Here is a 24779-nt window from a genome sequence, read left to right as displayed (position 1 = left end):
TTTTCTCTTCCCTCCCTTTCCTCTCCCCTCGTTTTCCTCTCTCTCCCTCCCCCCCCCCAAGGCTGCATGCAATCCAATATAGGTTCTACATACACCTTCACATTAAACATTAATCAAGTTGTAAACAAGAATTAAAACTAATGGAATGAAAAATGAGAAAGAAGAAACAAAACAAAGCAACAAAAAAAGAGAGAGCAAGTACTTTTCTTCAATTTGCATTCAGACTCCATAATTCTTTCTCTGGATGTGAATAATCTTTTCCAACATGAGTCTTTTGGAGTTGTCTTATAACCTTACATTGCCAAGAAGAGCCCAGTCTGTCAAAGTTAGTCATCACAGATACAATGTGTCTATAATTCCGTACAATGTTATCCTGGTTCTATTCCCCTCACTCAGCATCAGTTTATATAAGTCTCTCCAGGTTATTATGAAGTCCATCTATTCTTCATTTCTTTTAGCACAATAATATTCCATTACAATCATATACCACAACTTGTTTTGCCATTCCCCTATCGAAGGTCATCCCTTTGATTTCCAATTCTTTGCCACCACAAAAAGAGCCGCTATAAATATTTTTTGTACATATGGATCCTCCTCCCACTTCTCTGAACTTTTTGGGATATAACCCTAGAAGTGGTATTGCTGGATCAAAGGATATGCACTTATTTAAAGCCCTGTGGACATGGTTGCATATTGCTCTCCAGAATGGTTGGACAAGTTCACAACTCCACCAACAATGCATTAGTGTTCCATTTTTTCCACATCCTTTCCAGCATTTGTCATTTTCCTGTTTTGTCAACTTAGCCAATCTGCCTGGTGATATGTGGTACCTCAGAGTTGTTTTGATTTGTATTTCTCTAATCAATAGTGATTTAGAGCACTTTTTCATATGACTGTAGATATCTTTAATTTCTTCCTCTGAAAACTTCCTGTTCATATCCCTTGACCATTTATCTATTGGGGAATGACTTGTATTCTTATAGATTTGACTTTGTTTTCTATATATTTTAGAAATAAGGTCTTTATCAGACAAACAAGTTATAAAAGTTCTTTCCCAATTTTCTGTTTCCCTCCTAATCTTATTTGCATTGGCTTTGTTTGTACAAAACCTTTTTAATTTAATGTAATCAAAATGATCTATTTTGCATTTTAAAATGCTCTTTAACTCTTGTTTGGTCATAAATTCTTCCATTCTCCATAAATCTGACAGGTAAACTTCCTTGGTCTCCAAGATTACTTACAGTGTCAACCTTTATATCTAAATCTTGAACCCATCTTGACTTTATTTTGGTATATGGTGTAAGATATTGGTCTCTGCCCAGTTTCTTCCATACTATTTTCCAGCTTTCCCAGCAATTTTTGTGTAATAGTGAGTTCTTATCGCAGAAACTGGAGTCTTTGGGTTTGTCAAATAGTAGATTACTATTGTCATTGACTACTGTGTCTTATGTACCTAATCTATTCCACTGATCCCCAACTCTCTTCCTCATCCAGTACCAAGTGGTTTTAATGACTGTTGCTTTATTATATAGTTTAAAATGTGGTGTGACTAGGCCACTTTCCCTTGCATTTCTTTTCATTAATTCACTTTGATAATTCTGGACATTTTGTTCTTTTAGATGAATTTTGCTATTATTTTTTCTAGCTCTATAAAATACTTTTTTGATGGTTTGATTGGTGTGGCAGTAAATAAGCAAATTAATTAGGCAAAATTGTCATTTTTATTATATTAAATCGATGTAACCATGAGCAAATGATGTTTTTCCAATTGTTTAGATCTGACTTTATTTGTGTGAAAAGTGTTTTGTAATTGTGTTCATTTAGTTCCTGGGTTTATTTTGGCAGGTAGACTCCCAAATATTTTATTTTATTTTTTTTGTTTTGATTTTTGAAGGGCAATTGGGGTTAAGTGACTTGCCCAAGCTCACACAGCTAGTCATTGTGTCAAGTGTCTGAGACTGGATTTGAACTCAGGTCCTCCTGACCCCAGGGCCAGTGCTCTAGTCACTGTACCACCTTGTCACCCCCTCCAAATATTTTATAGTGTCTACAGTAATATTAAATGGAATTTCTCTTTCTATTTCTTGCTGTTAGTCTTTGTTAGAAATATTTAGGAATTCCATGGATTTATGTGGGTTTATTTTATATCCTACAGCTTTTTATTTCTACAGCTAAAATTTCTAGTACCAAATTGAATAAGAGGGATGATAGTGGACATCCTTATTTCACCGTCGATATTATTGGAAATGCTTCTAGCTTATTCCCATTACATATAATACTTGCTGATAGTTTTAGATAGTCTAGTGCCAATGCAATATTTATGTCACCCATGATCATGATAAAGACTGTGACTATAAGTATCACATGACGTTTGATTGCAAAATATACCAAACTCTCCAGAGAGAGGATAGAACTGAAGCATTTATTTAGAAACCAGGAAACCGAATCCCAAAACCAGTAAGCTTATTCCATCATAGTACCAAAAATTTTCGGAAGCCATAGTAACACTGAGGGCCATAACATCCTTCAGCCTTCCCACAAACAAATACAAGATCAATATTTACTCATAAGCCTCTCTATCTCCTTGCCTGAGTGTCCTCTCTTGGTGTAATGGTAATGGAATTTAAAGATCCCCCTCTATTGGCTTGGTTTTCAGGTTGAGTGTTGAAACCCCGAGCTTATAAATCCTATTTGTGGGATGGACTTGTTGATGTGAAGAGAGAGGGCTGAACTGGGAGGAGCTGGTATGGTGGATTTAGAGACAGGCCCAAGAAGAAGAGGCCAGAGGAACTTTTGGGGAGCAGTGTCATGGAGGCAGAGAGAGAGGAGAATTGCCTGGGCTAGAGTTGCTGAGAAAGACAGCTGAGGGCCAGTTGGAGCTACCCAGAACTTTTGAGAGCTGCCACCCAGAGCTGCCAAGAACTGAGGAGTCATGACTGTGGTGCTGATATTTTTTCTGTCTGTTTTGCCAGATTTGTCTGCTGGTGAAGGACAGTGCTGTTGTTGCAGAGGCCTTGGAACCTTGATGTTGGTTCAGAAACCCTGAAGAAGGATTTTTTCATTGTATATTTACTGAAATCCTGGAAGAGGGTCTTGCTGATATTTACTGGGGTCCTGAGAGTGTTATGCAGGCAGAAAGTGAATTGATGAGGACACTGGCAATGTATATTGTGGCTTTGTTAAGATTTGTCTCCCCAGGAACAGAGAGTATGATGCCAGATCTTCTCCATGTCATTCCAGTTGGTGACAGTACCATGTTCAATGGGGTACTTAAGGGTCAGAATACCTCTCTTGCTCTTGGCCTCATCCCCCACATAGCTGTCTTTCTGGCCCATACCCACCATCATACACTGATGTCTCCAGCACCCAGCAATGGAAGGGAAGACAGCCCAAAGGGCATTGTCTCCTGCAAAGCTGACTTTGTACATTCCAGGACCATTGTCAACAACAAAAGCAGCATCAACCATGGTGAACTTTGGAGTGGCAAGTTTAAACCATTAAGAGAGAGAGGAGGTTGTACTGCACCTGGAGGCAGTGGGGAGGCAAGTGCATGCTGGGTGGAAGAGCTCACAGCCCTCCTCTGCTCCTCTTACTTGCTTTTCAAAATCCTTTTTGAGCTCCTCTATGGCTTGTGACCAATTCATATTTTTCTTGGAGGCTTTTGATGCAGGGGCTTTAACTTTGTCTTCTGGTTCTGTTTTGATCTTATTTGTCACCAAAGAAAGATTCTATAGTCTGCTTTCTTTTCCTCTCTGTTTACTTGTTTTCCTAGCCAATTACTCGACTTTTGAGCTCTTTGCCCTGGTAGAACTCTGCTTCCAGAGTGGAGAGTGTTGTCTCCCAAATTTCTGGGGTTTTGTACAGTTGTTGTCAGAACTCCTTTTAGACACCTGTCTCAGAACTGTGAGGAGGACTCCTTTACAGTTGCCATAAGCTCTGCCACATCAGTGCTCCTCCTTACCCCAGGACTGCCACATAAGACTGCAGCCTAGATCTAAGCAGGGCAAAGAAAGAGAATCCTGCCTTAGTGCCAAAAAAAAGAGAATCCTGCAATTGCCCTCTGATCAACCCCTTGATCCCCCCACCATCTGTGGACTTGGACCTCTGAAGCAGCTGCTACTGCTGTTGCTGCCACTGCAGCTTCCACCTGTGCCACCCTGGATGCAGGGACTGAACCCTTCTCTTTTCTCACCCAAGTACAACAGGGTTTTCCTACTGACCTTTTACATTCTCTTTGGTGTTTGTGGTTTAAGAAGTCTGGAAGCCACCACAGCTGCCAGTGATTCAGTCCCCTGCCATCTGTTTTGGTCAGTTCTGTGCCACTGGTCTGTACTGGTATGGCCCACGAAGGTCTGTGCTCCATTCCCAGTCTGGTGTGGTAGACCCTTCCTTTCAGCTTGCCAGGCTGTCTTCAACTGGAGATGTATTTAACTCTGTTATTCTGTGGGTTGTATAACTCTAAAATTTTTTTCAGTCATTTTTTACAGGTATTAGAGGTAAGTGGGGATGAGCTCAAGCATGTTTCTGCTTTTACTCCACCATCTTGGTTCTGACCCTCCCTCCCCTTTTTGTTTTTGATACTGGTAATTTGTTCTTCTTCTTTCTTTTCTTTAGTCATATTGAATAAATTTATTAATTTATTTGTTTATTAATTTTTTCATAAAATCAGCACTTAGTTTTATTTATAAATGTTTTCTTAATTTCAATTTTATAAATTTCTCTTTTGGTTTTCAGTATTTCTAATTTGTTATTTAATTGGGGATTTTCAATTTTTTCTTTTTCTAGTCTTTTCAGTTTCATGCCCAAGCCATTGATCTCCTTTTTTATTCATGTAAGAATTCAGAGATATAAAGCTTCACCTAAGAACTACTTTCTCTGCATGTCATAAGTTTTGGTATGTTTTATCATTATTGTCATTCTATTGAATGAAGTTATTGGTTGTTTCTGTGATTCATTGTTTGACCCACTCTTTCTTTAGGATTAGGTTATTTAGTTTCCAAGTAGTCTTTAGTCTATCCATGACATTTTATTACATATAATTTTTATTGCATCATGATCTGAAAAAGATGCATTTAATATTTCTGCTTTTCTGCACTGGATTTTGAGGCTTTTATGCCCTAGTACTTGGTCCATTTTTATGTATGTGCCATGTACCACTGAGAAGAAGGTATATTCCTTTTTTCCCATTCAGTTTTCTTCAGAGGTCTATAATATCGACTGTCTCTAAAATTTTATTCACCTCCTGACTTCTTTTTGTTTATTTTGAGGTTAGATTTATCAAATTTTGAGAGGGATAGGTTGAGGACCCCCACTAGTATAGTTTTGCTGTATATTTCTTCTTGAAACTCCCTTAACTTCTCCTCTAAGAATTTGGCTGCTATGCTTCTTGGTGCATATATGTTTAGTAATGATATTGCTTCATTCTCAATGGTGCCTTTGAGCAGGATATAGTTTCCTTCCTATCTCTTTTGATTAGATTTTATTTTTGCTTTTGCTTTGTCTGAGATTAGGATTGCTACTCCTTTTTTTACTTTAGCTAAAGCATAATATATTCTACTCTAGCCTTTTACCTTTACCCTGTGCTTATCCCCCTGTTTCAAATGTGTTTCTTGTAAATAGCATATTATAGGATTATGGTTTTTAATCCACTCTGGTATCTGCCTCTGTTTTATGGGAGAGTTCTTCCCATTCACACTTACAGTTATAATTACTATATGGGTCTTTCTCTCTATCCTATTTTTCCCTCTCTCCCCATTTATGCTTTTATTTCTCCCTTTCCCTCCTCAAAAGAGTTTTGCTTTTGACCACTGCCTCCTTCTATATTCCCTCCCTATCAGCACCCCTCCTTTTTATTACCCTTTTCTCTTACTACTTTTCCCTCCCTTCTTACCCCTCTTCCTTTCCTTTTCCTTTTACTCTCCTTCTGCCTGTAAGGCATGTTCGATTCCTATACTTGAAAAAGTATGGTATTCCCTTCTTGTACCAAATCTGATGAGATTAATTCTCAAGCAATGCTCTTCTCCCTCCCTGCTTTCCCTCTACTATAATAAGTTTTTGTGTTTCTTCACATTAGATTCTTATACTTAACTGAGTATATTATTCCCTCTTTGAACCAAAACTGATGAGAATAAAGCTCATACAATACTCATCTCCCTCCCTTCTTTCCACTATAATATGTTTTTGTGCCTCTTCATGTGATATAATTTATCCTTTTCTGCTTCCTCCTTTCCTCTTTTCATATTATAATCCCTTTGCACTGCTTAATTAGGTTTTTTAACATCACATCAGTTAATTTATAACCACACCCTCTGTCTATGTATATCCATTTTAAATGTCATAATAATGATACAATTCTCAAGATTAACAGGTATCATCCTCTCATATAGAGAGGTAAACAGTTTGTTTTTATTGAATTACGAGATGTGTGTGTGTGTGTGTGTGTCTGTGTGTGTTTCCCTGTTTATCTTTTTATGTCTCTCTTGAGTCTTGTATTTGAAGATCAGATTTTCCCTTGAGCTCTAACCTTTTCATCAAGAAGGTCTGGAAGCCCCTTATTTCATTGAATGTTTATCTCCTTACCTCAGTTTTATTGGGTTGTAGACCAATATGATCTTTGGTTGTAGCCCAGTCTCCTTTGCCTTATGATATATCATATTCCATTTCCTCTGATCTTTTAATGTAGAAACTGCAATATCCCTGTGATCCTGAGTGAATTTCTGCAATATTTGAATTGTTTCTTTCTGGCTGCTTGCAGTATTTTCTTCTTCACCTTATAATTCTGGAATTTGTGTACAATATTCTTTGGTGTTTTCAATTTGGGACCTCTTTCAGTAGGTGAACAGTGGATTCTTTTGATGACTATTTTATCCTCTGGTTCTAGGATCTCATGGAAGTTTTTCTTGATGATTTCTTGGAAGATACTGTCCAGGCTCTTTTTTTCCCTTCATTTTTCATGGTAGATTATCTCTCCTGGATCTATTTTCCAGGTCAGTTGTTTTTCTAATGAGATATTTTACATTTTGTATTTTTTCTTTCTTTAGATTTTGTTTGACTGATTCTTGATGTCTCATAGGGTCATTAGCTTCAACTTGTCTAATTCTAATTTTTAATGAATTGTTGTCCTAAGTTTTTGTATCTCCTTTTCCATTTAACCAAATTTTGCTTTTAAGGATTTATTTTCTCCAGTTAAGCTTTGTACCTCCTTTTCCATTTATCCATTTGTAATTTTTAAGGAGTTGTTCTCCTCTGTGAAATCTTTTTTCCATTTTTCCAGTTGCATTTTTAAAATAATCGGTCTTCTACCGCTCTAATTTAGCTTTTGAAATCCTTCTTGAGCTCTTCCAAGAATGCTTTTTGGGCTTGAGATCAGTTCATGTTTCCTTTTGAAGTTTCAGATGTGGATATAGTATCCATTCTGTTCTCATCTGAATGTGAGATTTGTTCTTCCCAGTCTCCATAATAGGATTCTATTGTCTTTGTTTTTCCAATTTTTTTTTTTTTTTGGCAAATTGTGATTGCCTGTTTCTTGACTAATTAAGTGGATCTCTGCTTCTGGGTTATAGAGAGCTTTGACCCACACTTCTTGTGCTGGGAACTCAGGGCCTGATTACTGGCTTTGTGTGCTGTGGCCTCTGGTTCTGTCAGTTACAGGCTATATAATGCTATAGCTTACTTGGTCCTGAGTTGGAGCTGGCTGGTGTGTGCTGAAAATGGACCAGGGCCAGGACTTTCTGTGCTTTGCTGGGCTTACATTGAAGCTCACAGTATGTGGTGTGTGGGAGGATTGGTCTGGCTGCTTCAAGTCTCTATCACCCGGCCCCTGGGCGAGAGCTCTGGTTGTGTGATGGCACATCTGGCGTTCTGTTGTTGGCATTTTCTGGATCCATCCTCCTGGGGAGCCAAGATCTCCTGCTGGGATGCCTTCTGTTTTGCAGTGGTCCCCTTGAGCCACAGCACAGCCACAACCAAACCCTTCCTGTTGATCTCCCTAGCTTCTTGCTGTTTCCACTATTTTAGGATTTTTTTCTCTGGGTTTTTCAAAGTCAATAAGGGGGGTGGGATGAGAGCACCTATTGTTTACTCCACCATCTAGACTCCTGGAAGTTCAAGTAGGTGACTTTCAGACATTGAGACTTTGGGCTGATAGCCCCAGGAGTAGCTGCTACTGCTGCCACAGGCCCTGCATTTGTTTCTTACTTAGTTCTGACAGACCCCTGTCCTCTGGTGAGAGGTTTTGAGAATCACCACTGTGGTCAGCTTATTAGGCTGCCTTCAGCAGGACATTTGTTTCACTTGGTTATTTTGTGTCTTCTGTAGCTGAAAAATTTGTTTAGTCATTTTTTACAGGTCTTGGAGTTGGTTGGGGTGCAAGGTCAAGCAAGCTCCTGTTTTTACTCCTCTATCTTGGCTCCACCTCTTTTCTTTATTTTTTTTTTTGCTATTTCAGTTGTTTTCATTGGCTTTCAGACACAACCTTGTTTGTAAAGATTCTAAAGCCTTCATTTTATAAGTTTTTTTTTCCATTGTTTTCTTGTGGTATTATAGTATATTTCCCATAATTCTAGGGCTATTGTGAAATTCTGAATTGAAAAATGAATACTTTTTTAATTTCATAGGGAGGATGTAAATTATACAAGTTATGAAATCATGGTACTTCAGACTTTGTAAAGATTAGGAATGATTGCTTAAAGCACATAAAGTTCTGATTTATGGTAACTGATTCATGGTGTGTTATAGATTTTGTGCTTTCTCCCTTCTTATATGCTAAGTTATTTTATTCTAAGACTTTACCTAATAAAAACTTACATATACACAGTGCCTTAAAAATTATAATACTTTTTGTATAACAATACCATGAAGTGTGCAAGTATTTCTGATTTTATAGAAGAAAAACTGAGGCCCAGATACATCAAGTCATTTGCCTGGAGTCATATAGTTAATGTCAAACAGAGGACTCCAAATTAGGGCTCCTGCCTACAAATGATCTGTTCAGTCCACTGTACCATGGCAATTCCCCTTCCTCAAAATAAGTTAAAGTAGATCTTTATATTAACAGTTTGTAGTTCCCTGACACCATATTGCTAAAGCCCAAGTTGGACAATATCCAATGGTTCCCCATCATCTTTGGGATCAAATAGAAACTCTGATATTTAAAGATCATCACTACCTGGCCCCATCCTATCTTTCAAAACTTATTATACATTATTTATCTCTTCACACTTTATGATCCAGTCAAAGTGGTGTCTCACACAGGACATACATTCTCTCGTCTCCATGTCTTTATGGTGACTGTCTCCTATGGCTAGAAGATAATTCATTCTTTTTTCCACCTTTTGGAATCTGTCTTCCATAAAGATTCTGCTCTAGCACCACCTTCTGCATGAGACCTATCTTAGTTGCTTTCCCTTGTAAGTGCCTTCTGTTTCAAGGCTACCTTATATCTGCTTTGTATTGTTTTGTATTTGTTTAACATGTACTTTTTCTCCTACAATAAATTATAATTCTCTTAAAGTAGAAAGTATTTTAATTATATCTTTGTATACCCAATATCTATTACAATATCTATTAATAAATGCTTATTATTTGATTAATATAATACTTATTTACCCCTAATACAGTATTTCTTTTTTTTTTATGGAGGTAAAAACCTAGGTTTTATTATTATGCTCAAGAATAGGTTCAGGCCGCAGAATAAAACCTAAACAATCATAAGGTTCCTTACAAGCACAATTACATGAGAGTGACAGAGAAATAATTCCTTTACATGATGTAATCTTGTGCATTCCTCTTATACCATAAAGAGAAGATAAACCCATAATTCTTTCAATGTCACAAAAGTTGAAAAAAATTAAAGAGAGTTATAATCTCATACATCCCCCAAAGAAACAAAACTTCATAAAAAAAATCTATAGGTAAATTAAATCAGATTATGTGTTAAAATACATTCAAAGGATTTCCAATTAGACCATGGAAGAGGATTTAAATATTGCTAAGGAGTCAGAATAGTTGAGATTATTCCTCTGGCTTCTTTTTTTTGTCGTTATTAATTTTTTTGTTTACTTTTAGTTTACAAGATTCAGTTCTACAATTCCTTGAGTTTCAAATTTTTTTCCCCTCCTTCTCTCTCCCCTCCCCCCCATGGTGGCATACAATCAAGTACAGGATCTGTAAATACTTTCACAGTAGACATTATGACTGATGGAATGTACAATAGTAAAGAGGAAACAAAAACAAAACAAAAAAGAGAGAGAGCAAATAGTTTGCTTCAATCTGCATTCAGAATCTGTTGTTCTTTCTCTGGATGTGGATATCCCTTTCCATCATGAGTCTTTTGGAGTTGTCTTATAACCTTGCATTGCTGAGAGAAACCCAATCTATTAAAGTTAGTCATCACAATACAATGTGTCTGTAATTGTGTACAAATTTCTCCTGGTTCTGCTCTTCTGACTCAGCATTAGTTTGTATAAGCCTCTCTAGGTAAATATGAAGTCCGTCTGCTCCTCATTTCTTATAGCACAATAGGATTCCATTACATTCATATACCACAACTTCTTTATCCATTTCCCAATTGCTGAGCATCCCCTTAATTTCCAGTTCTTTTCCACAACAAAAAGAACTGCTATAAATATTTTTGTACATAAGGGTCTTCCACCCACTTCTATGATCTCTTTGGGATACAACCCTAGAAGTGGTATTGCTGGGTCAAAGGGTATGCAATTATTTATAGCCCTTTGGGCATAGTTCCAGATTTCTCTCCAGAATGGTTGAATCAGTTCACAACTTCACCAACAATGCATTAGTGTTCCAATTTTTCCACATTTTCTCCATACTTCCTGTTTTGTCATTTTAGACAATCTGACTGGTGAGATGTGGTAGTTCAGAGTTGTTTTGATTTGCATTTCTCTAGTCAACAGTGATTTACAGCATTTTTTCATATGCTTATAGATATCTTTAATTCCTTCTTCTCAAAACTTCCTGTTCATATCCTTTGACCATTTATCAATTGGGGAATGACTTGACTAATACAGTATTTCTAAAGTTATTTTTCAAGAATATATTATCAAACTGTTGAGCCATTCAAATTGTCTCACCCAAATCTTCCATAACACTAACACCAGACATAGGTAAGAGATAGTCAGATTACTAGTTTCAGCTTCTAGTTGTGGAAAAAATAGAAACAGGCCAATATATGGACTGAATTTGCAAATAGTGTCCTTTTGATCATGCTCTAATATAAAGATTGTTTTGTTACATTCATTCACTAGAAATGAATAATATTGAGAAGTTGTTTTCATACAATACATGGCTTTACAACAAATCATATTTTGTATTTATATAACTTTTCCACATGAACTGATCAGTAGTAATCAATTTCTTTGCAGTAGGGTGCATTCTTCATTGAAAGCTGCCAAACACAAGAGAACACAAATACTACACACCTTTCTACCCCTTTTAGTAGGATACTGGCAATCTCCAATTTAAAAATAAGGTTGCATTTTAAAAGTTCATCTATATTATTCATCTTACTATTTGTTTAGTACTTATAGAGAACTTCTATTTTATTGAACAATTGAATTAATAATCTGCTTTTATTGCTTAACCAAGATGTTCTGTGTTACTTATACTTGTAAGAAAGAAAGCCTCTCTTTAAAAAAAAAATTAACAAGCATTATTTGCTTTCCCAATTACCTAGTAGAAAAAAAAAGAAAAAGAAAACCTTCATAGCAATTATTAATAGTTAAGTAAAGCATAGTCAAGCAAAGCAAATTTCTGAATTGGCCATCTCCAAAAATCTACATGTTGTTCTGCATCTTTAGTTCATCAGCATTCTGTTGTAGGTAGCATGCTTTTTCATCTTCCCTTTGTAATTGTGGCTGGTTGTTGAATTGATTAGAGTTTTCAAATTTTTCAAAGATTTTTACTTTATGATTTTATTGTTGAATAAATTGTTCTTCTAGTTCTGCTTACCACAATCTGCATTGGTTCATAGTTATGTCTTCACAATTTTCTCTGAAGCCACCATTTTTGTCATTTCTTATGGTGTAACAATATTCTACTACATTCCTGTGCCATACTTTGTTTAGCCATTCCCCAGTAATTAAGCATCCTTTTGGTTTCTAGTTTTTTTCCACTACAAAAAGACTTGCTATAAATATTTTTATGTTCGTATGCCTTTCCTTTTTCTTTGATATCCTTGGGATATAGGCTCAGTAGTGGTATTGCTAAGTCAAAGAGAATAAAGTTTTGGATATGGTTCCAGGTTGTTTAAACTGGACTAGTACACACTACCAACAGAGTATTAATCCATCTGGTTTTTTCCATGGCCCTTCCAGAATTTGTCATTTTGCTCTTTTGTCATCTTTTTCCAGTCCGGCAGTTGTGAAATGAAGCCTCAAAGTCGTTTCAAATGAAGTTTCAAAGGAAACTTTCATTTCCTAATTGTTAGTAATTTGATCATTTATTTATTTTAATAATAGTTTATTTTTCCTCAATTACATGTAAAATTTTTTAACCATTAAAAAAAAATTTGCGTTTCAGATTCTAGCTCTTCCCTTCCCCCTTCCTGAGATGGTAAGCGATCTGCTATAGGTTATACGTGTACAATTATGTAAAACATTTCCATATTAGTAATTTTGTACAAGAAGACTTAAAGAAGAAAGAAAGGGAGAGAGGAAAAAATAGAATGCTTCAGTCTGTATTAAAGATAGCATTTTTCATCATGAGTACTTTGAGATTGTCTTGGATCATTGTATTACAGAGAATAGCTAAGCCATTCACAATTGATTATTGTACAGTATTGCTGCTTTTGTATACAATGTTCTCCTGGTTATTTTCATTTCACTTTGCATCAGTTCATGTAAGTCTTTTCAGGTTTTCCTCAAATCATCCTGTTTGTCACTTCTTATAGCATAATAGTATTCCATTACAATCATGTACCAGGACTTGTTCAGCCATTCCCCGGTTTATGGGCATCCCCTTGATTTCCAATTCTTAGCCACCACAAAAAGAGCTTCTATAGATATTTTTGTAGAAATACTCTCCTCCACTTTTTTATGTCTTTGGGATATATACCTAGTAGTGGTATTGCTGGATCAAAGGGTATACACAGTTTTATAGCCCTTTGGGCATAGCTCCAGAATGCTTAGATCAGTTCACAACTCCACCAACAGGCTTTGCTCCTCAAACTACCGTGCTTTTGCTGGAAGAGTTAATCCAATGCCAGGCATGACTGGGCAGATTCTTCAGGTGCTGGGAATGGCTGCTTCTTTGCTGAGCTGTAGAGGTAACTTAGCCACTGGGCTGCTGCTGGACTAAGCAGGAAAGGTTCCTCTGCCCTTGAGAAGCTGCTGCCAGAAAGTGCTGGGCAAGTTGCTTTGGTCTTGGCCAGTTCCTGGGCCCTGGGACTGGACCAGGCTTTTTGCATGCTACTTGGTTGCTGCTTCTGGGCCAGGCAGCTAGGCTGACCACTGAGATTTTTTTTCAGGATTTGGCATCTCTGTTGGACAGTCCATCCACTGGTTTCTGTAATACCACTCCTTGATGAGAAGGTAAAATCTTCCAACACTTTCCGCTATTGGCTGTGTTGGGTTGTACAGTACTCTCTTTAGAGTGTTATGGCATTCTTTTCAACTGCTTATGAGCTACATATAAAGCTAGATTAGAGATGGCAGAAGCCTCTCCTCATTGATTGCCATACAGTCTTGCCTCTGAGCTTTGTCACATTCTAGCCTGAGGACATGGTAGAAATCTAATTTCTTTATTTTAGTAATTCTTTCGGTTTTAGAGAAAGGGCTTATTATGATCATCAGCCAGAAAAACCCAGATGCTTCCTGGATTTCTTTGGGGTCTTATGCAGGTGAATATTTTGTGACAAAACGGTGTACGTACTATAACAAGTTGTCTTTGCTGGTGTTTTTGTATGTAGTTGAGGTATTCAAGCTTCACAAGCCTTCCTCAAAGGAGAAATCGTATTTTTTTTTTTTTACACACAAATATAAATTTCTTAGGATTCTTCACCATGATCTTTGCTTAAATCTTACCGAGGCAGATCCATTATAACAAATACATCAGCCCAGACTGCAGAAGGGCATGACTAATACTTTCTTCTATCGGCTTTGATTCAGAAAACCACTCGGGTCCATCTGTTCCCTCTGGATCCCCTGGGAAGATTCTGTCAATGGATTGCCTGGAATTTGGAGCTCCTCTTTGAAGGAAATAAAGAAACCTTCAGCACAGTACATACCACTTTAGTATCAAAAGCTTTTAACTTTATATCCTTCAAATTGTGACTGCTTACAATAGTCTAATAATCTTTGGTTATAAGTTATATTATTCCTTCTTTACTTTAAATGTATGCAGTATTCAGTTTTCATTTTATTTCCTTTACAATCCTATTGGTGGCATGCTTTAATCTTTGGTTTAGCTTGGCAGTTAACACAGAAGGTAGTACCCTCAAAATGTACTTCATGTATTGTCAAAAGTGCCTTATTATTAACCAAAAGCCTGTTTTATATATAGTTGATAGTAATTTTCAGCTTTTAGAAACTAAAGCTTCTTTATAGTTAAGATACTTGTCCCTCACTAGTCCCAATACTTTACAACTGATATGTATTACTGTTACTGAGAGATGAAGATTCACATTTCCCCAAAACTTAAAGGCACAAACACAGTACTATTCTGAAATGAAGGAGAGAATTCTAATAAGCATTGAATTAGATTTCTTTTTTCCCCTTTTGCAGCTGCTTTCTAACCTAATTCTCATTGTTTATTCATGGGATGAAAGAAATGTTTTTAAGCATTCCCAACAGATACAAGTGATTTATATATTTTTTAAAAAACCACACTGGCTTAACGAGAGTTGCTAGGAAACTTGCAGTTTGAAGATAAAATCCCCCACTGAGCTTGTCTTCAGCTGGGTAATAAAAATGTGTGATGGTAGCATGCCCTAATTTTCGAACTAGAAAAGTAATCTGTTACCTTGGCATGTATGCAAAAGGAATGAGTTACAGGCCTAATTTCATTTCTGGAATTGAAATTATTTTAATGTTTTACTAAAAGTGTCACATATTCTCAATCTTTTATTATTTAAAAGGAACTACAGACTAAGCAACATAGCAGTTTACTAATTTGGCAAAATGGAAACTCATTAAAGAAGTATAGTATGAGAAAGATAGGTATAACCAGTAAAAAGAGATTGTTAAATGTCATCAAATGCTGGTGGAGCAATTTATAGATAATTCTTTCTTATGGATAGAATCATAAAAGTAAAACAAAAATTTCAAAGCATTTAATAATGACAAGTAGCAAAACGAATGAATAATGGGGTAGCCCTACTGATACTGAAATGATTTCAAAAGAAATAAAATTACAACATTTACCAATTCAGATATTAAGAGAAATATTTAAAAGATTTGATTCTATCTTTGTACTTTGTTTTGCTATTATTACTTCTAAGAGAAATTGATCAGTTGGGAATTTTTTTGTCTGTCAACTTTTGGTTATTTTCTGGAAAATCTAAAATTGAATGTCCAGTTGGACAAGTAAATTCAAGAGCTTTAGGAATGAGTACTGTATTCTATTCCCTTTCCCAATTACCCATCCCCCACATTGCTCAGGGGGAGCAACCTTAGTGGGAAAGGTAACCACCATCCCTACAACCAGTAATACTAACTGTAGCCTTAGAATCCTGCTCCCTAAAGCCCTAAGATTAGCAGCTCCCCCAAGACTACCAACCTTGCTTCTAATCTGACAGGCTACCATCCGTAATCTGTGGAGCAAGACTTGTGGATAAAGGGACAAGCAACCATCACCAACTGACCAGCTACCAATTATGGGTGAGCCCAAGAAGTGCTACCCCTGTAGAACACTAAGGACTGCAATGCCACAGTAACCCTGCTCCATCATCTAAGGAACCAGCCCTTATTAAGACGCAACCTGACTTCTGCCTGCTGTAATCCATTCTGCCTCAGAAGTCACAACTTCTGAAGACCCAGAAAAGAAAGTTCTCATTCTAACACCACTGAAATGTTAGATAGCTCATCACTTGAAATAGATATAATATTATCAATGGAAATGATGCTACAGAAGATTCATTACCTTCTACTTTACAACTATAGATGAACATTTCCATTCTGCACCTGAAACCACATATCTGTGTTGTCAGTCTCTATTAGGATACGAGCAGGGACTTTCTTATATTTCTTTTGATATCCACAGTACTTTGCATATAATTAGCATTTAATCAATGCTTTTTCATTTATTCATTCATTCAAAAATTCTCATGTTTTCCCCTTTATAAGTGTTAATTCTTCTGATGATTATATTGCTGAAGTATAAAAATAAAAAAAGAAAAGAGATTTTGTAAAAGGAAGTCAACAAATTTATTTACACAGAACTGAAGTATCTGTAGGAGGGCTTTTTCTTGGTTTGGCAAAGGGATTGTTGATTTTGATAGAAACTGGAAGACATTTGGTGAGTTTATTATGAGCCATCAAAAGGCAAATGAATATCTATTTCTCCTCCAAATAAAACAATTCTTAGGAATGTGGACAATAGAGGGAGGAGATGATTTTTATTTACTATAGAAAAAGGGGGAAAAGATAGTAATGTATAGAAAGGATATTCTGCAAGGGAAAAGGAACAAAAATTTGACTGCCTTTAGCAACTACTCTTCCAACTTATAGCTCAACATGCCAAGGGCCAATGGACCTGTGCAAACTTTCATTAGAAACCACCTGAAAGTAATTCTAAGATGAGATTAATGAAAACATTTTTAAAACACTTGAAAAATGCTTTAAAAAATTTACACCAGGGGCGGCCAGGTAGCACAGCGAGTAAGAGCACCGGCCCCAGAGTTGGGATGACCTGGGATGGAATCCGGGCTCAGATACTTAGCACCACACCCAGAAATAACTGGCTGTGTAACCTTGAGCAAGTTACTTAACCCTGATTGCTTAAAAAAAATTTTTTTTACACTGGCCTGCTGTGTTGTAACTCCTCCACTAAAAACATTTCTTGGTAATAGAAATACTATCTCTTCCATTAATATATTTATCTTCAAAGGTAGATACTTGAAAAATATCAGTGAGAAGAAGCTCTCTAGACTGTAATTATAATTATTCTTCTTTATTTTAGTTCCATTTTAGCTCTCATTACTGCAGAAAAAGAACAAAAACACAAAGGCAGTTGATTCTATGTATAATAAAGGTCACCTTTTAATTAGTGTTCTTTTGGATTCCTCTGTAAACTGTGACACTGTTAATCTAGAGTTAATGCCCTGTCTGGGTTTGAGTTTGGTCAAAGAGGAATGTATAACCTTTTCTTTCCATTGACTATGAGTATAACCCGGCAACACTCACAGACTGGTGGCTTGTGTTACATGAATAATATGAAGACAATTGCTTCTTCTAACAATAACCCTTCTACTCTCTAATTGTACATCTAACTCCACTATTGTCTAATGAAATTATTGAATCGTTGGAAATGGTAGGAAGATATCATGAGGTAAAAAAGAAATGGTGATTAATTAGTTTTACTTCCTTCCAAACATAACTGTAGTTTCCTAATGAAACTTACAAATGTGTGTCCAGTTAGGAATTTAAAGACAACAAATGGACTAATACCTAATGATACATTTATAAACCCTATAGTTCTATCTGACCATCTCCTCATCAGGTCTTAGTATTGGAGTCATTTGGTTAGACATGTTGAAGGTTCTCCCAAATCTCTTTTGATGATTACTGTTTTAGTCAGGATAGTAATAAGCATCTTATATGACCATGCTGAAACATAAAAATGAAACTTATTTTATCTGACCATGAGTATAACTTTTTATAATAATAGGAAATAGCACAAAATTTCCACTCCATAACTCCCTGTGGCAATAGTGATGCATAGAAAGGGACTGACTTAAAAGGATCACATGATTCCCCTATCTAGTATTGAAAAACTGAGATAATAAGTCATCTTAGACAACAAGCACTTACTTTGGCTAGATATTTTGCTAAGTCTGGGGATACAGAGAAAGAGAAAAATAGTTTCTTTTTTCAAGGTGAAGACAGTATGTAAGTAAGTAGGTAGAGATGAAAGGTAATCTCAGAGGAGTAGTCCCTGGAATGGGGGAGAAGCAGAATAGAGCCAGGAAAGGTTTCCTGCAAAGGTTGAGTTTAAGTTGGAATTCTTGAGGAAAGTCAGTGAAGCTAAAAGACATAGTTAGGGTGCAGAACTCTCCAAGAATGAGGAATAAACTTATTCAGGTGACTCCATACCCCTTCCAGGATCAAACACAAAATTCTCTATTTGGCTTTCAAAGCCTTCATAACTTAGCTTCCCTACCTTTTTACACCTTATACCCTCCTCCTTCTGCATATGTTTAGATCCAACAACACTGGCCGTTTTGTTCCAATCTCTGGTCTCTGGGCATATTTTTGGCTATCCACCATTCTTGTAAAAGGGGACATCTTAGATCCCTGACTTTCCTGGCTTCCTTCAAGTTCCAGTTAAAATTCTACCTTCTAATGATGATGATGACGATAATTTGTTGTTGTTTTGTCAGCTGTTTTGTCTGACTCATTGTGACCTCATTTGGGGTTTTCTTGGCAAAGATACTGAAATGATTTGCCATTTCCTTCTCTTTTTTTTGCATATGAGGAAACTGAGGCAAATAAGCTTAAGTGACTTACCCAGGTTCACACAGCTATACCAGATTTGAAAACGTGTTCTTCTGACCCCAGGGCTGGCACTCTACTTACTGTACCACCTAGCTGCCCCCAAAATAATAATAGCTAATATTTTTGTAGTGCTTACTATGCGTCAGGCATTCTGCTAAGCAATTTCCAAGTACTATTTTATTTTATCCTCACAACAATCATGAGAGGTAGGTGCTATTGTTATCCCTGTTTTATAGATGAAGAAAATGAGGGAAATAAAGGTTAAAAGACTTGCCCAGGATTATACAAGTAAGTATCTGAAATCAGATTTGAACTTGGGTCTTACCGACTCCAGGCCCAGCACTCTATACCCTGTGCCACCTAGTGCCTTTCCCAAAACCTCTTAATTTTAGTGCCTTTTGTTACTTATTTGCTATTTATACTGTACATAGCTTGCATGTATATATACATATATGTATATGTATCCGTTTGCTTGTTGTTTCCTCCTTAGATTGAAAGCTCCTCAAGGGTAGAGACTCTTTTACCTTTCTTTATATCGCCAGTACTTAGCCACATAGTAGGTGCTTAATAAACAAATCACATAGTAATTTATTAAAATAATATTACAATAAACCACATAATGGGTGCTTAATAAATCATTCTTGACTTCCTGAGTGGTTGGCTTAATTTTGAATCGATAGTATCTATGTCCTGTGACTATCGTGGCTCACTGTCCTGGAACCAGACTGCTACATATCAGGGTTCCTGGAAACCTTGAGCTTTCTGTATGATCTCTTCCCTACTTCCATAGGCAAAAATCCCTTTATATGGCATTCTCCTCTTCTGTTATGGGCCTATAACTAGTACCCCAGTTCCATTTAACCACTTAACATTGATTGGCTTATACAAAAGAATATTTACTTCAAAGGTGTAGTAGGAACAAAGTACATACATTTTCCCTAACTTCAGGGGCATAATTTCCTTTAATACAACTTTGGTTTTGGGGTGGAGTCAACTCACCTTAACTCAGTTCCTACGTAGAATTGGTTCCACCAAATTCATGTCCACATGCAGCATGACTGGTCAAAGAACCTGCCATTCTTCATATGGTTAGTTGTTTAGAACCAGTTGCAAAATGTGCCACTTGTTTCACAATCTTTCTAATAAAAGCACTTTCCTTACATGCAATCAAAACTGTGACAGTTTTGCTGTTGCCAGGAGCAAAGGATATATTATAAGGGACAACTAACTTCTCTCAATACCTCAGGCCCTTATTTCTATATAGAAATTTGTCTGGTCAGCAGGGTATGATAATTCATGTAATCTTCAGAAATTCACCTAGTTGGAGGGGCTTTGATTCCATGTGAGTTTGGATTTCGATGGTTGTAAGTGACCAGGAACCTATGTCAAGGGAAGCAAGGGCCAGTTAAGTCCCAGGAACAACTTGGTTGCCTTTTAGGGAAAACTAATTCCTGTCTTGGGGAAACATAAAACCATGTTCCTATCAAAAGAGTAATCCCCAGCAACTCTAGCACTCTTGGAGAGGACCACTGGCTAGAATATGAGGCTAAGTCTTGACCTGGCTATTCAGAAGATAAGGAAGACAGTGTAAGAGCTAAATGTAACAATGACTATTCAGCATTTATGCAAACTACTTGATGTTAAATGTTTAAGTTTTAACTAGGGGAATATGATAGTAGTTATTACTACTGTTAGTTTAGCTTATCTAAGTTTCTGTCAGTATGTGCTGAGTAAAATACAAGTATTAAGGGTGTTAGGTAAAATTTCAATCCACATCTCTTGTTTTGTGTCATGTTTCTTTTCTTATTACTATACCACTCTACATTTTAAAATATAACAGAAGTGTAATTTATCTATCTACATACATACTGTAATTGTATTGTCTTTTTTTTTTTCAGTCTTGTTTCCTTTATGAATCACACCAATTCCTTGAGATCACTTCTCTGAATGTGTAAGTACTAGTATCTTTTGTTACCACACACATTTTGAGTATGAAAGTATCAGCAGTGTGAATTTTTTTTTTTTTTGCAATTTGCCTACAGCAGATCATGGGAGCTCATCCATGTTCTTTATTTCTTAAAAAACAAACAAAGCTTTTAAGCAGACCTACAATGCTTGCTTGATTGTGGCATGAGTCTAGAGAGCCTTTCTGACATGCGCATAGATAAAATTTGCCTGATAGCCTAGAAACTGAGTTACTGGTTTCAGGTGCTTAAATTTGGGAACCCTTACATATCTTTAGGGCCTTTCTGAATTTGTTTCTTTTTAAACTAGGCAACTTATCTTAATGAGGAGGATGAATGTGAACCTCCATTTGGATTTTCTGAGATGCTGCAGGAGTCCACTGGGTAATTTTATGGCGCCTTATGTGTTGCAAGGGACCCAGGAAAATTTTCAGGCAGAACAGTTAGATTTCTCACTTGAAGCGTGACCCCAAGTCAGTCCCTGGGCAGAACTCTACTTAATTTTTGATTCTTACACATGGACATCTTTACATTGCTACCTATGCTGTGGACACTTCACAGATTGGAAGAGCATAGCTTTTAGAAAGACCTAGATGATTTATTCATAACACCAAAACCTCCAGCAAAATGGATGAGGTTGGAGAATGGTCTATTTTTAGCTAAACACAAAAAAACTAAATTGCTCACTATGATATTTCATATTATAGACAGTATTCTGAGGAGATTTCCAGCATTGTGTAATGGCAAGCAGAGAAATACTTAGCACCTTGTTTCAGCTATTTAATTATTTAGCAACTTGTTTCAGTTGAAATTTCTTCCCCATGATTATATCAAATTTTTGTTACAAAAGAGGACTTGTGGGTGGCTAGGTGGCAGAGTGAATAGAGCATCAACCCTGGAGTCAGGAGGACCTGAGTTCAAATCTGACCTCAGACACTTAACATTTGCTAGCCATGTGACCTTGGGCAAGTCACTTAACCCCAATTGCCCTCACTTCCCCCCTCCAAAAAGAAAAAAAAAGACAGAGGACTCATGAAACACACAGTGGGAGGAAATTGCTGATGCAATAAGAAGGGGTGGAAGAGGGAGGAGCTTAATGACCATGTATAAGGAGAAGCCCAAGCTGGGAAAGAATAAAACTGAGAAGGGGAATGATTGTGGAGACCTGGCACTCTCTTTGTCTGTTCTGTTTGTGTTGATTTGTGTTTGTAATACTTTGTACAGAAGCCCTTGGGACCTTACTGAAAGTCTTGAAAGAGGATTTTCTTGTTGTCTGTTTATAGAAGTCCTGGATGAGGGTTTCAGAGGTACTGGGACTTTACTGATGATTTGTGTTGACCTCTTGGACCTTGTTTTTGGGTCTGTGTTGATTTCACAGGTAGATAGTGAATTGATGATGGTACTAGCAAAGTGCATGAATGTTGTTTTGGCTCAGTTAAGCTTTGTCTTAACAGAGACAGAAACTGTGAAGGATTTGAGGTGGACTGGACACTATGAACTTCAATATGAAACAGGAGCTGGCTGAGGAGTTGAGAGCTGCCTACCTGTGAATCCAGGTGATGATTTGATAGATTCAGGCAGGAGCTGGACCCATGGAAGAGGGACCATGGAATTTGGGAGCCAGCCTCAAGTCAAGATGAAAAAGACCTCTTAGGTCGGAGTCAAGATGGCGGAGTAGAAGTCCTCTGCTCTGCTCCTGGCTTCCACCTTCCCCAATTCATGTAAAATGGAACTCTAAACAAACTATAGAGCTATAGAACCCACAAAATGACACAGAGAAGCTAACCACCTGCTGAGGACAGTCCAGGAGGCTGGCAGGAATCATCCAGCACAGTGCTCTGGGATCTGAGCCCAGATCCATGCTGAGGTTTTAGCCCCAGGGAGGACCTGACCAGCCGCCGGCTGGAGAGACTCCATATCACCAGCAGCTGTGGTCGTTTCCAGATTTATCAACACATAGATGAAAAGGACAAAGTGAGAGGTCAGTGCAGTATGGACTTTGGGACTCAGTAGTTGGGAGTATGTTGGATTTTGCCCCCCAAGGTGAGAAGCCACTGAGGGCTGCGGTGCAGCTGCCGCTGCCACGTAGCAGCTTCAGCTCCTGGCCTGCAGGGTGTAGGGGGACTAAGCGACCAGTATGAGGGGTAATTGCCCTTGCTTTAACCTGCTTGGATCTGGATTGTGTTCTAGGGTGGAGGTCCTGGGGTGTGTGTCTAGCTTGCCAGAGCTTGTGGAGGCTTCAGCAAGGGCTCCCAACTAATACCTCCAGCAGCTGAGAAAACCTCAGCATTTGGGATGGAAGCTCCCCTGTCTGGTGGCAGAGTCCTATTGTGGCAAAAAGCCCCAAAGTCAAGTAATTGAGTGTCAACATGCCCAGGCAAAGGAAACAAAGCAAACAGAAGAACCCAACATTAGGCTCCTATTTTGGGGACAAAAAGGATCAAAGCATGGAACAGGAAGAAGACAGTGAAGTCAGAACTCCTGCACCAAAAACATCAAAGGAAAATATGAGTTGGTTATAGGCCATAAAGGACCTTAAGAAGCAAATAAGAGAAGTGGAGGAAAAATTCGGAAGAGAAATGAGAACAATGCAAGAAAATTATGAAATGAAAGCCAACAACTTGACTGAGGAAAATAATACCTTAAAAAACAGACTAACTCAAATGACAAAAGAAGGTCAAAAAGGCAATGAAGAGAAGAATGCCTTAAAAAGCCAAATTTGCCAGATGGAAAAAGAATCTCAAAAGCTCACTGAGGAGAATCATCGCTTCACAATTAGATTGGAGCAAATGGAAGATGATTGACTTTATGAGAAATCAAGATGCTGTTAAACAGATCCAAACAAATGAAAGAATAGAAGGCAATGTGAAATATCTCATTGGAAAAAACCACTGACCTGGAAAATAGATCCAGGAGAGATAATTTAAAAATTATTGGACTACCTGAAAGCCATGATCAAAGAAAGAAACTAGAAATCATCTTCCAAGAAATTCTCAAGGAAAACTGCCCTGATGTTTTAGAACCAGAAGGCAAAATAAAGCTTGAAAGAATCCAAATCACCTGCTAAAAAAGGTCCCAAAAAGAAAACTCCTAGGAATATTGCAGCCAGGTTCCAAAATTCCCAGATCAAGGAGAGAATATTACAAGCACCCAGGAAGAAACAATTTGAATATTGTGGAAACACAATCAGGATAACTCAGGATCTGGCAGCTTCTACACTGAGGGATCAAAGGGCTTGGAATATGATATTCCAGAGGTCAAAGGAGCTGGGATTAAAACCAAGAATCACCTACTCAGCAAAACTGAGTATCATGTTTCAGTGGAATAGAGGACTTTCAAGCATTCCTGCTGAAAAAACCAGAGTTGAATAGAAAATTTGACATTCAGATACAAGAAGCAAGAGAGGCATGAGAAGGTAAAGAGGGAAAAGAAATCATAAGGAACTTATCAAAGTTGAACTATTTACATTCCTACATTGAAAAATGATAATTGTAACTGATGGAACTTTTCTCAGTATGAAAATAGTTGAAGGGAATATATACATATATATATTGGAAGGTATACAGGGCATATGAATACACATGTGAATGTGTGTATATATGTTTACAGGTAGACATAGATAGAGGGCACAGGACCAATTTAATAGGAAAGGATGATACTTAAAAGGTGATATTAAGAGGTGAGAGGAATATAATGAGAGGAGATGGGGAGAGACAGAATGGGGTAATCTATCTCATATAGAAGAGGCAAGGGAAAATGGTTACAATGGAGGGGAAGAATAGGAAGGCTAAAGGGAATGGGTCAACCTTATTCTCATTGAATTTGGCTCAGGGAGGGAATGAAATACACACTAAATAGGGTATCTCACCCTACAGGAGAGTAGGGGGAAGGGGATGAGAGGGGGGATGATGGAATGGAGGAGAGGTTGGGGGGGAGGGAAGTTGGAAGCACCCACTTTTGAAAAGGGATGGGATCAAAGTAGAGATTAGAACTAGTGGGAGGTGGGATAGGAGGGAAATATAGTCAGTCTTTTACAATATATCAACTATATTAATGTTTTGCGTAAGCTACACATGTACAACCTATACTGAACTGCTTATCTTTCCAGTAAGGGTGGGTGATGAGGGAGAAAGGGAATGAATCTGGA

The 24779-nt window shown here is 37.4% G+C and overlaps 1 protein-coding gene across 4 annotated transcripts in view; it reads left to right on the top strand.

The window, feature by feature from the left end:
- Positions 1–24779, top strand: part of CNTN1 (contactin 1) — a 337786-nt gene that overhangs the window by 71092 nt on the left and 241915 nt on the right. For 3 of the 4 annotated variants that reach the window (XM_069094830.1, XM_069094832.1, XM_069094833.1), the window contains exon 2: positions 20567–20619. The exons of the other annotated variant lie outside the window; for it this stretch is intronic. The gene's annotated coding sequence lies outside the window, so the exon portion shown is untranslated. The remainder of the gene's footprint in view (positions 1–20566; positions 20620–24779) is intronic. 4 annotated transcript variants of the gene reach the window in all.

This window comes from Petaurus breviceps, unplaced genomic scaffold, assembly GCF_028583685.1.
Source record: "Petaurus breviceps papuanus isolate PSGF00001 unplaced genomic scaffold, PetGlider_PUasm1.0 221, whole genome shotgun sequence".
Classification (NCBI taxonomy): Eukaryota; Metazoa; Chordata; class Mammalia; order Diprotodontia; family Petauridae; genus Petaurus; species Petaurus breviceps.
This window is presented reverse-complemented; position numbering and strand designations above follow the sequence as displayed.